This window comes from Phalangium opilio, unplaced genomic scaffold (genome assembly GCF_054372755.1).
Source record: "Phalangium opilio isolate 3A_F unplaced genomic scaffold, DU_Popi_V2 ptg000009l_1, whole genome shotgun sequence".
NCBI lineage: Eukaryota > Metazoa > Arthropoda > Arachnida > Opiliones > Phalangiidae > Phalangium > Phalangium opilio.
Genome location: NW_028324146.1, coordinates 5,612,899 through 5,625,721, shown reverse-complemented (window position 1 = coordinate 5,625,721; position 12,823 = coordinate 5,612,899). Strand labels below are relative to the sequence as shown.

At 36.3% G+C, this 12,823-nt stretch overlaps 1 protein-coding gene and 2 long non-coding RNA genes across 4 annotated transcripts in view; 1 reads left to right on the top strand and 2 right to left on the bottom strand.

The window, feature by feature from the left end:
* Nucleotides 1–12,823, top strand: part of LOC149713532 (uncharacterized) — a 207,136-nt gene that overhangs the window by 37,919 nt on the left and 156,394 nt on the right. The window lies entirely within an intron of this gene.
* Nucleotides 1–12,823, bottom strand: part of LOC149713533 (uncharacterized) — a 222,141-nt gene that overhangs the window by 69,261 nt on the left and 140,057 nt on the right. The window lies entirely within an intron of this gene.
* Nucleotides 5,807–7,217, bottom strand: LOC149713535 (uncharacterized). Of its 2 annotated transcripts, none has more exons than XR_016369147.1 (2): nt 6,823–7,217; nt 5,807–6,687 (listed from the first exon to the last, which is right to left on the bottom strand). It is a non-coding gene; the product is annotated as an uncharacterized LOC149713535 (long non-coding RNA). The 2 variants fall into 2 exon arrangements; XR_016369141.1 differs by having other exon boundaries at nt 6,916–7,217.

The following is a 12,823-nucleotide window of genomic DNA, read 5'->3' as shown; positions in this document are numbered from 1 at the left end:
TAGTTTTACTTTAAATAAATAAAACTATAAACAACTTTTAAACTACAGAAAAGTTCCGTTATTTTGAACAACTCCCAAACGCTACACAAACTTAAGCTTACTACACATTAATAACGTGTTTTAAAGCGCTGCGCCAGATGTCGCCATGATCGTAACGCAAACTTTGTCGTCATTTTCAATACGCGCTAATAATGTGTAGTAAGCTTTAAAACGATGGTACTGATTATATTCACTAATACAAACTCTAACAGAGTACCACATTTTCAACGCACAGCCCTCCTTATCAATCCTATTTATTCAAAGACCTAAAACCATTTTCTTAGAGAGTAGTTTCGCATTCGTCATGTATCGAGCCCGCAAAATATTAGAGTCAAACCGCAATATAAATACCAGCCTACGACAAGACTTGCTACAGGTCATTACTCACAACCAGATGACAATACTGGTCACCAACCAAAAAGAGATTAAGGATACGCGAGCTTATCCCTTCTTGGTAATACATGTAGTATACAAGAACTAGCAACTTCCACACAAAGAAAATAATATCTTTCTCTCGATAAAGAAGCGGCAAAGCTAAAAAAGAATAATCAAGGCTGGTCTTCACCGACCCAAAATGTTCACAGAACCGTTAAAAAAACCGTGGGCAAATCGTTTTCACTGAAACTTGTAATGTGAAACAGTGCGAGCTTGTGTAGACCAAGGCTTACCGTTTATGTTTAAAATGTACCAATAGCAACCCATGAATTTTCTTAAACTTCAATGTCTTTGCAAAAAAGTCAATTTTTATCATATAAATAACAAATTCTTCGGAATTAATAATTTTTTGTTTAACTTGACAACCCAAACGCCTTAACTTAAAAAAAATGGCACCGAAAAAACTTCTCGTGAGTTGACGAAAAACCACGCCTTTTACGTCGCTTCCTATTGGCCATCTCTTTCCTTTCTGTAAAAATAGAAATCCAATTCCGAAGTTACATCTAAAAAAACAATCTACCGCGTTTGGGTCTGTGAAAACCAGCCTTACATAGGGAAAGTCCGGGGAAGTCCTAGACTGGCCTGTGCCGAAGTCCCATGGTATTGGTATTATGATGGTAGCGTGCAGTTAGTTCATGGCAGCCAGTGGTTGTCTTTCTTTCCATACTCTATAGGAGCATCCCCGCAAGCCCAACTCCTTCAGGACCCGGGCCGTATTTCAAAAATCATTTCTCATATCCAAAAGAAGGGAAGCCCCTTTAGGAGAGCGTGAGAGAAAGAGGGAAGAACTCGCTCGCCTATATTATTGCAGGATCAAAAACTTCTGGCTAGATTTTGGAGAATATATTCCGGAAGATCGTATAACTTCCTATTTCCAAAAAAAAAAAAAAAAGAAGAGAGAATTCTGGCGAAAAAAAATTGTATATAACTGTGTATTTCAAACAGGGTGTTTCGCCAACGCATTCATTATTTTTACGTATTTTCCTGTTGAATAAATTGTTTATAATACAAATTAATTTGATTAAGCCATGAGTGTCAATCTTAAATGGGGTGAATTGATTTTAGAATCGCAAAACCTTTTTAAATTTTAAATTACATTTTCCAAAAAAATAACGGAAGCTCAAGAGAAAGACCAGTCTGACTTGACTGATTGATAATCAACTCCCAGCCCAAACTGCTTTACCTAGAAGAGTGAAAATTTACAGGGACGTTACTCCTAAGTAGCAAGCATGTACTATGAAATATTTTTCAATCCGCGGCCATCTTGAAAAATGGCGGCCAATAATGTAAAAACCTTGTTAATTGTATAACGTCCGCGGGTTTTCAACAGATTTCATTAATATTTAGCACACTGGTTGCAGCAGTTGCCTATATCCTATAGATGGGTTTCATGATTTTTGGTGTTAGTAATAAAAACATTCCCGACGGCCTTTACTGCTAGTAAATAATATAACTGTATACAAAGTTTTCGGACTATGAGGATTGGCACCATTTACACCAGGACACAAGGCTACTTGGCGGACCATGTGCAGCAGGAAGTAGCCTGAACTCCTGGTGTAAATAGTATCAATCCTTCTAGTCTGAAAAATATATATTTTTACAACTGTTACAAGTCTAGACCAAACAAAGGAAACACAAATATTTTATTTACTATAGCTAATTAGTAGGTAGAATTTAAAAATACGCGATGATAGTGTTTAGCACCCTGTACTTTTTATATCTCTATGAAATAAAAAGAAGGGACTTTGCCACTAGAGTCCCAAAAGATTTTATTTTCTTTATATTTTTAGCCACATCGTAGTATACGATGAGGCTCTTAGTTTGACCCGAGCCGTAGTAGTAGTAGTAGTAGTAGTAGTAGTAGTAGTAGTACATGTGGCCGGAGTTTTCGCTTTCGTTATCGTTATTTTTTGGCTTAAAAGGAACTCCACATTACCACAACCCACCCATAGGGGTAACTGGGCTCGGTTAGAGATTTAATTTTAATTAAAATTTTTTTCGGATCGCAGCCGGGAATCGAACCCGGGTCGTTGGCGTGGTAAGCAAAGACTCTACCATTGAGCCATAGAGACTTGATAGAAACTCCGAGTTTTTTATTATTTATTTTTATCTCTAAAATGTCGGGGTGATGTGGGGTGGGGTACCTCTTAATCTGTGGGGTCGGATACTTATGAATTTGTATGTTTAGGGTTTTTATATTTATTTTCTTTTTATTTATGTGCTAATTAAATAGATAACGATTTTCCCCTTTTTGTTCTCGTTCGGTAGCTATCGCCATCTATGTTATGATTGACTGGAACGTTTTGGCGGTTAATTCAAATGTGGGTTTAGATAGAGCTAACATAGTGTTAAATGAGCGTAATGCGTTTGATCATTTTAGCATTGCTAAAGGTAATTCGAGGGGATAATCACTAAAATGGGTAATCACTATAATGAACTTGTATCTTTGGGGTCGGATACTTCTGAACTTGTATCTTTGGGGTCGGATACTTCTGAACTTGTATCTTTGGGGTCGGATACTTCTGAACTTGTATCTTTGGGGTCGGATACTTCTGAACTTGTATCTTTGGGGTCGGATACTTCTGAACTTGTATCTTTGGGGTCGGATACTTCTGAACTTGTATCTTTGGGGTCGGATACTTCTGAACTTGTATCTTTGGGGTCGGATACTTCTGAACTTGTATCTTTGGGGTCGGATACTTCTGAACTTGTATCTTTGGGGTCGGATACTTCTGAACTTGTATCTTTGGGGTCGGATACTTCTGAACTTGTATCTTTGGGGTCGGATACTTCTGAACTTGTATCTTTGGGGTCGGATACTTCTGAACTTTTATCTTTGGGGTCGGATACTTCTGAACTTTTATCTTTGGGGTCGGATACTTCTGAACTTGTATCTTTGGGGTCGGATACTTCTGAACTTGTATCTTTGGGGTCGGATACTTCTGAACTTGTATCTTTGGGGTCGGATACTTCTGAACTTGTATCTTTGGGGTCGGATACTTCTGAACTTGTATCTTTGGGGTCGGATACTTCTGAACTTGTATCTTTGGGGTCGGATACTTCTGAACTTGTATCTTTGGGGTCGGATACTTCTGAACTTGTATCTTTGGGGTCGGATACTTCTGAACTTGTATCTTTGGGGTCGGATACTTCTGAACTTGTATCTTTGGGGTCGGATACTTCTGAACTTGTATCTTTGGGGTCGGATACTTCTGAACTTGTATCTTTGGGGTCGGATACTTCTGAACTTGTATCTTTGGGGTCGGATACTTCTGAACTTGTATCTTTGTGGTCGGATACTTCTGAACTTGTATCTTTGGGGTCGGATACTTCTGAACTTGTATCTTTGGGGTATGGGTTTAGATAGAGCTAACATAGTGTTAAATGAGCGTTACGCGTTTGATCATTTTAGCATTGTTAAAGGTAATTCGAGGGATAATCACTATAACTAAACTTTCGCTTTCAAACGTTTCTGGGCATAAATATCTGTTCTTCGATTCGCCGGAATATTAGAATTACAGCGTAAGTAAGTTTATACGGTTATAATTTTATCACTGTTTAGAGTAGGGCATCGAGGGGCTATTAACTCTGATTTTATGCACGGTAAATCATTTAAGCATTGTAAAAGATAGCGCTATTCACTCATTAGGGTAAGTTATAGAGGGGTTATCCACTCATTAGGGTAGGGTATAGAGGGGCTATTCACTCGTACGATGTGGCTACTATTACGAGCCCTTGGGCCGTCTTGTTTATTCGGTTTTTTTTCTGCGGCAGTCTTGGGTAGGCAAAAGTGGCGTTCGTTTATTAAACGGAGGAGTCTTCTAGCTCAGTTCCGTGAGATCTTACAATCAAAGAAGCGCCTGGGTTAAGAGTCAAGGAAAGGAAAAAGGAAATTTTTATTTTTTTAAACCTGAACTATACTGAACTATCGTTTTCTTTGGACCGGAAAAGGGGAAAAAACCTCTTTTGTAAATATTGTGTTATTTCTTAGAATACTTTTGCCTACTCTATGGAATGTTTAGAAAATACCCCAAAAAAACCTTCCTTCTCGTTTCTTATACAATAGGCAACGGGGGTCCCTTTCCGTTGTATATTCCTGCGATTCTCACACAAAAATATCTAATTTTTAAACTCGAGATAGAGAATGGTTCTCGGGTTTAAATTTTCGATATTCTAGGCTGGAATCGGGGATAGATGTAATTTTAGAAGCAGCAATGGAGAACAGAGTAATCTGGGCTCGTCCCCGGACCCCCTTCCCCGGGAAAGAAGCGGCAGAGGTAAAAAGGAATTAGGTATTTTTCGCCTTCCTCGTCAGATAATAAGATGATTTAAAATTGTCGTTACGTCTTGGGGGGAGGGGCTCTATACTGGGCTATGAGTCTGACTGAAGTAAATACTAACCGGTTTCCATTCCTGCTTCTAAAATTACATCTATTCCTTCTGGAATAGTGTAAGAAAGTTTTATTAAAAAAATGTTTAAAGTAAAAAGAATAACATTTAGAAAATGTCATTCTCACTCCAAGGTATGTTTTTGAACTATCATTGAAAAGAGATATTAATTATTCTAGCGTTGATTTGAATTGTTTAATTTATGATAATTAAAATTTCGTTTATTGAAAAATCTAGAAAAAATACTAACTTTCGGTTGGTTTCCCTTTTGCTAGCTAGGCTAAAAATTTAACATTAAAAGCATTTTTCCGTTTGTTGGAATCTATTTGGCTATTTACTGTAATTTCTTTTAGATTTTAAAATATGTACAAGAAAATCTTTAGTCATTTACAAAATAAAAGAAATTTTAATCGTGGAGGTAACGGAAGTTTTATAATTAAATATTCCATTAATTATAATACACAAGGTTTTAAAATTGGCCTTGCACATTCTTGTTTATTTTGGTATTTACTTTCAAAAGTTCTTTTGCTAGGCTTCGGGGAGAAAAGGAGTACTAACAAATGTTCTTATTATAATGGGAAATACAGTAGCTCGGCTTTTCTTAAATTCGCTCACGATTCTGGAAACAATTTAAAGGAAAAAGCTTTCAACCATTTAAATTAATTTTTAAATATACTATATACACATACGACGGCATTTTACGTGAAATAGAATGAACATTTAGGCATTTATCGAGTTTCTCGTTTCTCTCAACAACATTTGGAAAATTCCGAAATCTTATTATTTGGATATATTGTTAAAGCCGCCAGAAAAAGTTGAGGTTTAATTTAAAAGCCTTTTTTTGAATATGTTTTTTAAAAATTTCACTTTTACCCAGACGAAAATATTTTAAATCTTTGATATATTTATGTTTGTACAGGTGTTTACTTTTTCAACTTCCGCCTTTACGTCAAAATGAAAAACAAATTTAATTTCAAATAAGTGTACATCAAGAAGCGATATCTAGTTTACTAGGGAGAAGCTATAAATTCACCACATTTCTAGCTTTATCTCCAGTCGAAACGTAGGTCCGGAGTTAATCCCCGTCTCTAAATTACAACCAGTATCTCATTGGTTCTTGAAAACTCACGTCAGCGCGACGCGAATGACGAAAATTACGTATTTTACGAATGAGGAGAGGCGAAATAGCCCGGCCTCCTTTAAGGTACCCCTTGTATTTTGAAAGGAGGACTGGGACTATGGCGCGAGAATACTTAGGCATCTTTAACCTTCTCCTTAGTAAACTAGATATCGCTTCTTGAGTACATATGACAAATACAAAGTCAAAACTTTTTACTAAGAGTACATACACTCAAGAAATCACATTTTCAAATTACTATTTCTCGCTACAAAATAATTTTACAGAGCATCCCTGATTAGGCCTAGCTATTAACGTTTAATTTTAGACAATTTAAATAACATATTTCCATAAATGGCATCAATAATGTTGCAATATTATTTTATGAAACTTTCTATCTTGCCTATCTTTTCATGTTCTAGATTCTAAATATGATGAAATTTTAAGTAGCCAAACGAAAAGTTTCTGGAAAACGAGAAGCTAACTTATTTTAAAGTCTAAACTAAAACAAACCTCGGTAAAATTTCGGTATTTATCATTAAGTATTTTTGAAAACAATAAACAAACCAAATTTCACCGGAATATAAATAAAACATCTTGGTTTAAAACTCTATTTACATTCTCTTTGATATAGCTCGAGATTGGGCCATCACAACCGTGAACAGAGCAAAATTCGTTCAGTTTAATCCTTTTAAAAAAGGAAATTTCTAAAATTTAAGAGATATATATTAGAGAATTGGCAAAATAATCTAATAAGGCTATAATAATTAGTTTATATCACATCTAATATTATTAATTTAATTACGCGACATATCTCCTTCGCTATAAACCTTGGAAGTTACCTTAGTTGGCCTCAAATCCCTTAATCCCAGTTTGAAACACTTAGATAATCATAACCAGCTATACTTGATTCTCCTATAAATACAGCAAATTACCTTAGAAAGTCTAGAGTTCCCAAGTTCTACGGTACCACATACTCCGCAACGACCAATTTCCCGCTGAAAATTAGCATAAGGGTCTAATATCACGGTCCCCTTTGGCGATATTGTTTAGGAGCCCGATACAGTGTCAATACAGCCGCCTTTGAATCTCAAGGCTTCTGGCAGCTATGCTCACAATATAAGATAGATTTATAGTTCTAGCCTTAAGAGAGGAAGAGGAGTGTATAGTATCCGCGATATATAGTACAGTTTGTCCACGAAGTCAAGACGAATCAAGTGTAATCGCTTAAGACACGATAAGGGATTAGAACTCTCATTAAAGGACAAGCTTTATCTATAATCAAGTACAAAGATTTTCGTTAAAATTTGAAGGTCTTACGAGTTTGGAGGAAAGCTAGAGATGGAGAAGAAATATTTTTGGGACATCCACCTGCGGTAATGAAAGTCTCCCAGAATGCCTTGCGCACGCCACTACCAAAAGGTGGGGCATTGTTAAGTGCTGCCGCTAGTTCGCACGAATTAGCTTAAATTTTTAAGACCCAGGGGGCATTGTCAACGTTTTCTTACCGTAAAACATCACCATTCACCAAAATGCTGAGGATGCTGGGAGGGTTTCATTACCGTAGATAGGGGTATCCATAGGCTTCGTTATAGGAAAAGAGATTTGCACTGAACTATTGAGAAAATAGTACGTGTATTTCTAAAAAATGAACAGAAATGAAACGTATATAGATCAAAGAAGTCACTAAAAGTGTTTCCGTTCAGATTAGTATTATTGCATTGCTAAGCATGGTGAAAATTGGATTCGACCTTTGGAATTGTTGTAGTACTCTGTTTTACGAAACATAATAATAATCATTGTAACACGCGTACATACACACTCGAAGTACGTCCGTTAATTATCTTAGTCTGGGAGTAGGAACTGACTTTGGAACTGTCTGTAAAGTTAGTTTACTGTAAACAACAGCCATAAAGGGAGCAAGGTCACTAACACTTTGCTTGACAGCTTAAATTAAATTAATGCCGAAGAAATATATTTACCATTATAAACTATTAGCGAGTTAAATTAATTATTTTTATGTTCAAATTTTACATTATTTAACCTTAATTTTCAAGAACAATCAATCACTCAATCGACAAATTATTTTAATTTTGACAATTTATTTTACTTGTCCTTTTATAAATCAACCCTTTGACGGTATTCATCTTCCTTCCATGAACTGATTACGGAAAATGTAGGGAGAGAAGTTTTGGGCAATATCTAGGGAGCTATAGTTGAAATGACGGGAAGTTGGGGGGGGGGTGGTATGGGAAGAGGTTTGGCCATTGGCGACTTGATGATAATGGATCTCATCGGTCATCGCGACACCATCGCGCCTCGCCGACAGCTATTATGACACATTCCTAGGACGCAATGTTTATGGCGGGTGCACGGGCGTCCCAAAGAGAATGATATCGTATCTTATACGTCAAACCACCGTTTCTCTCTCTCTTCCCGCCCCCCTCCCTCCCCATTCCTTAATATCCTTCCTGTTGGTCGGTTTATCCTCCTACCCGATATATAGATGCTTTCCAATAGTTGCCCGACCCGAATACGTCGAAAATCGAATCTGGCCAATTTGGCGAAACGACGCGAGGAATGATCAGTTTTAGAACGTCATTTGTAGCTATAGCATTATATCACCACCGTGGCTGAGTGCGTGGCTAGCCTTTAACTATTTGGGATATGGCCAATGAAATTGCCCACCATGGACTATGGAGGTTATATAACCAACCTTCTATCAAATATCACCTCTTTTTCCTCCTCCTCATCAGGAAAGTGAAGAAGTCTGTTACTCGAAGCTCATTGAAATCATTAAACTATAACTTTTTTCTGCAACGTTACGCAATGATGAGAATTGAGGGTCCTCCAGACAGTGCCGTGATCATAAACAAATATAACGTCAGAATTTGGTTAAACAAGAATAGAAAGCAAATGAAATAATATTCTGCTAATACGCAGCATAAAAGACGTGTAATTTGTTAATGAATCTAGCGTCAACTTTTGTTACATTCTACAATGTATTGTGTGATAAACAAGCATCCATCTTAGAGTCCTAGGATTTTCAAAGAACAAGAAAGGGTTATACGAAGGTTTGAACGGTTTGAAGACGCGCCATTTACTTAGTCGCATTACCGTTAAGTATTTATAAACTTAATTACAACTTCGTGGAGAGAACTTCAAAGAATAATTATTTCTTACATAGTTTTCCAACTTTCTCCTCCTGAAAGGTATTAACCTTTTCTTTCGGAAGGGTAGAATAGAAAGAGCCAATTACATATAAGAATTCGTACTTTAATGAATTTTCGCTTTTAGTGTAACCACAATTAGTGAAGTCCCGCGTTTACCAAGTGAGTACCATTCCTCTTTCGAGTGAGTTGCCGTAAGTTTCCAATATTTTATTTCCTGGGGGTATATTCTACTACAAGTGATGACCTTTCAGAAGGGCTAATAAAGGCCATTCCCATAGCTAAGGTTCGTTATTAAAAATTAATGCCACAGATTCAGGTCCCCAGTCGACAGTTTCGACACACACAGCCAATTATTTGCTGTCATAAACGTCAGAGATTGGAAGCAATAAGGCGGTTATATATGTTGAGGTCCAATATTTTTAATTTTCGATAACATCCAGGATTTTTCCCAAGCTTTATACATAAACACAGGAATTTATTTAGATATTGCAATTTTATTTAGTAGAGGGGTCATATTTTATTTTAGACTTACGTCCGTTTACTAATTTTTTTCAATTTGAATCGCAATAAGTTTATTTTGTTCAAGTCAGTGAAATCCTGCATTAAAATATTTGGGTGTGGTTCAAAGAACTTCTAATCCTAGCTGCTTATCTGTGTATAAAATTCTTTAAATATTAAACTTGATATAAAAACATTTCAAGTTAGTTGAAGATAAAAGTATTTCGTTTATGGATATAAGCTGAAATACATATAATTAATAGGAATAATGTATAGTTATTTATCAACGTAACTAGGCGGTTTTGTGGGTAAAGCTAGCCTAATCATTATGTATGATGAATTTATAACCTCACGAATAATAGAAAATAACTTCATATTTACAAGTACTCTTTCCAAATGCATCACACACATACTTCACAAATATACATGTAACAAGCTGGTTTTACTTATACAATAGTCTTTGTCTTTTTTTGTAACTAGAAGCCCTCTCTATACTGTAAGTCGTAATGTAATATTCTCCGTTTATTCTTTTGAGAGGAGCACATACACAAAAAATGCATTTACATATAGGGGTATTGAGAAGCTCTTAAAAATCGGTCCTTTTCCTCTGCAAATCCTTTTCCGTTTTTTGTCGATACCGCTTATTAATATGGGCTTTTTCGATAGAAACTTGGCGAAAAAAACGCTCCGCCCTTTAAAAAGCTCTATACAATCCATATTGGGTCTAGCTGCTATCACTGGGGAAACAATAGGAACTAGACAAACTCAGTTTTCGACTTTGTGTCTGGGTGAAGTCCCATTGTGAATTGATATTTTCATAGAGAACTTGCGCGGACTACTGCGCTTCATTTGGTAGAATTCGAATACGAAAATGGTTATGTTCAAAAATTCAAATAGGATAGGGTATGCCTCCAAAAGATTTTGTGTTTGTAACTACTATGAGGTTTGTGACCAATTAAGAACAAGTAATAACAGCTAAGTACGATCAAATCTAGAATTTCGCTATTTCCAGTGAGTTCCTTCATACATTTCCGCCACCATACTGTGAAATTGTAAAGTCTGAAAGCCACATTTGTTGTCAGGTCTTACATCGGTTGGTATTTCATATTAAAACATTTTGAAGTATAATTGCACATATGTAGCTCAGACCTATTATAAAGGTTTACCATGTTAATAGAGGAGAAACAACGGTTTCCATTAAGGATTAGCACCGAGCGATGTTGCTCCCGGTGAATATTTAAATGGTCCATGACCTTATAAACAAGTGTTTTGCATCAAAATGGCCCATAGAGAAAGACAAAACTCTCAAGAAGTAGCTGCTAGGAAAGAGGGGAAGATAAGCGTTTATTAGCCAAATGCAAATGTACTCTTCTTACACTCGGGCCCTGATCAAAGGGTACCTATCTTTTTCTTACCCACTCCGCCGTTTTCCACCCATTTCCTTATTCCAAATAGAAATAAATTAACATGATCTTATCAAAAACTACCTGAATCGCACCTTGAAGTCGTTGAACTTTTAATACCATTTTAATCTTGTTTTATATTTCGATGAAAAAGTCCTGCTGTTGTTTCGAAAATATTGTAATTGCGAATAGGCAATTGATAACTACTATTGAACTCACGGGGGGGGGGGTTCTTGATTATTTCTCAATTTACACGCTGTTCCATATAGGTCTGCAGTTTAAGACACTACATGACTTGGTCCCTCCAACAATTGTAATGTAACCAACATTAGAAAAAATAAACTTTGAAATTGAATATGCTGATTTCTCTCGTCGGCAGTATTGTGTTTTCTAGACAAAACAAGTACATAGTGGTCTGATTTCTTAAAGAATATATTTCCATAAAAGAAACTAATTTTTGTGAACACTTTATCCAAGGTGAGGTCCATGCCCTAAGCTGCTATTATTATTGTCATTTTCTATAGTTGGTAATTTGGTCTATCTGGTCTTGAATATATATCTTTTATCTTGTTAATATAGCGTAGTTACAACTATAAGAGTAAAATTAGTTTTAGTTACGATAAATTATTAAAAAATCATAATAATAATATTGCTTTTAAAAAACCGAGCTGAACATTTAATCACGATCAATCAACGATTGTGGACATTACGACTATAAAAATACGTCATATGCAGTTATTGCGTCACGAAATTATGGACACATTCTCCCTGGCAAAACATTTCCAACCTATTAGTAAAACGTTTTCTGGGTCACCAATTAAGAAGAATTCTTAATGGGGTGAACGTCACCAGGATAAATTCCAATATCAATTTAAGAAATATTTAAGATAACTTCGATTTATAGTGCTTCTGAATAAGAAGATTCCTTTCTGTCTCTTTAGCTGACTCTCTTTGGTCGATAAAGACATCCCCGCTATTTGTTGAGGGGAGAGATTTCTTTATGGACAGGGAAGATGTCTCCCATCTCTGGGTCTCCCTTTTCGTCTCCTATCGTTATCCGTTCTCTTCAGGAGCTCTCCGCTCCTGTCTCTTCCGTCCGCATCCTTTCTCTCAGCATCGTACACTGATGGTAACGCTGAAACCCGCAGGCAGACAGACGGCGCCTACAGCGTGTGACCGCAGACCCGTGTCTCAAAATTTCCCCTCTCTTCTTATATTATATCAATCTTACCAGCATTAGAATGATATTCTTGGTGTAAAAGGGTCGCTACGGGACTTAAAACTGAATTGTTCTACACCACGTCGTGTATTGTCCCTCGCCTTTGACTACCAAGCAATAACGCTGGTTGTACATTTTACAGTGTTTTGAAATACAATACCAACCATAATTGTTTTAAAGTATTGTCTCCAAACACGTGTACTAAAATATTACGATATACTTGTATTAGTCTTGCCTATCTGGTATTACCACTCTAATTCAGTAGCTTGCTAACTGTGAAATGCAACTCCTGGACAATGTAAAGTAAAATTAAACATAGTGGTCCTGTGACGGGAGAAATTACTAGTAATTGGACATGTGGTTGAATACTTGTCTGGTCTGATATAACAGCTTTACCACACAGGAAACAATTAAGCGAATGTTTGGAATTTCAGATTGCGACAAGGTTCAAGATAATATCGGAATTTTAACTGGTACAAAATTTAAAGGGTGACAGCAACCATGCAATATTGTAAATTCGTATGTTTTCCGCAAACCACAACTGAATAAA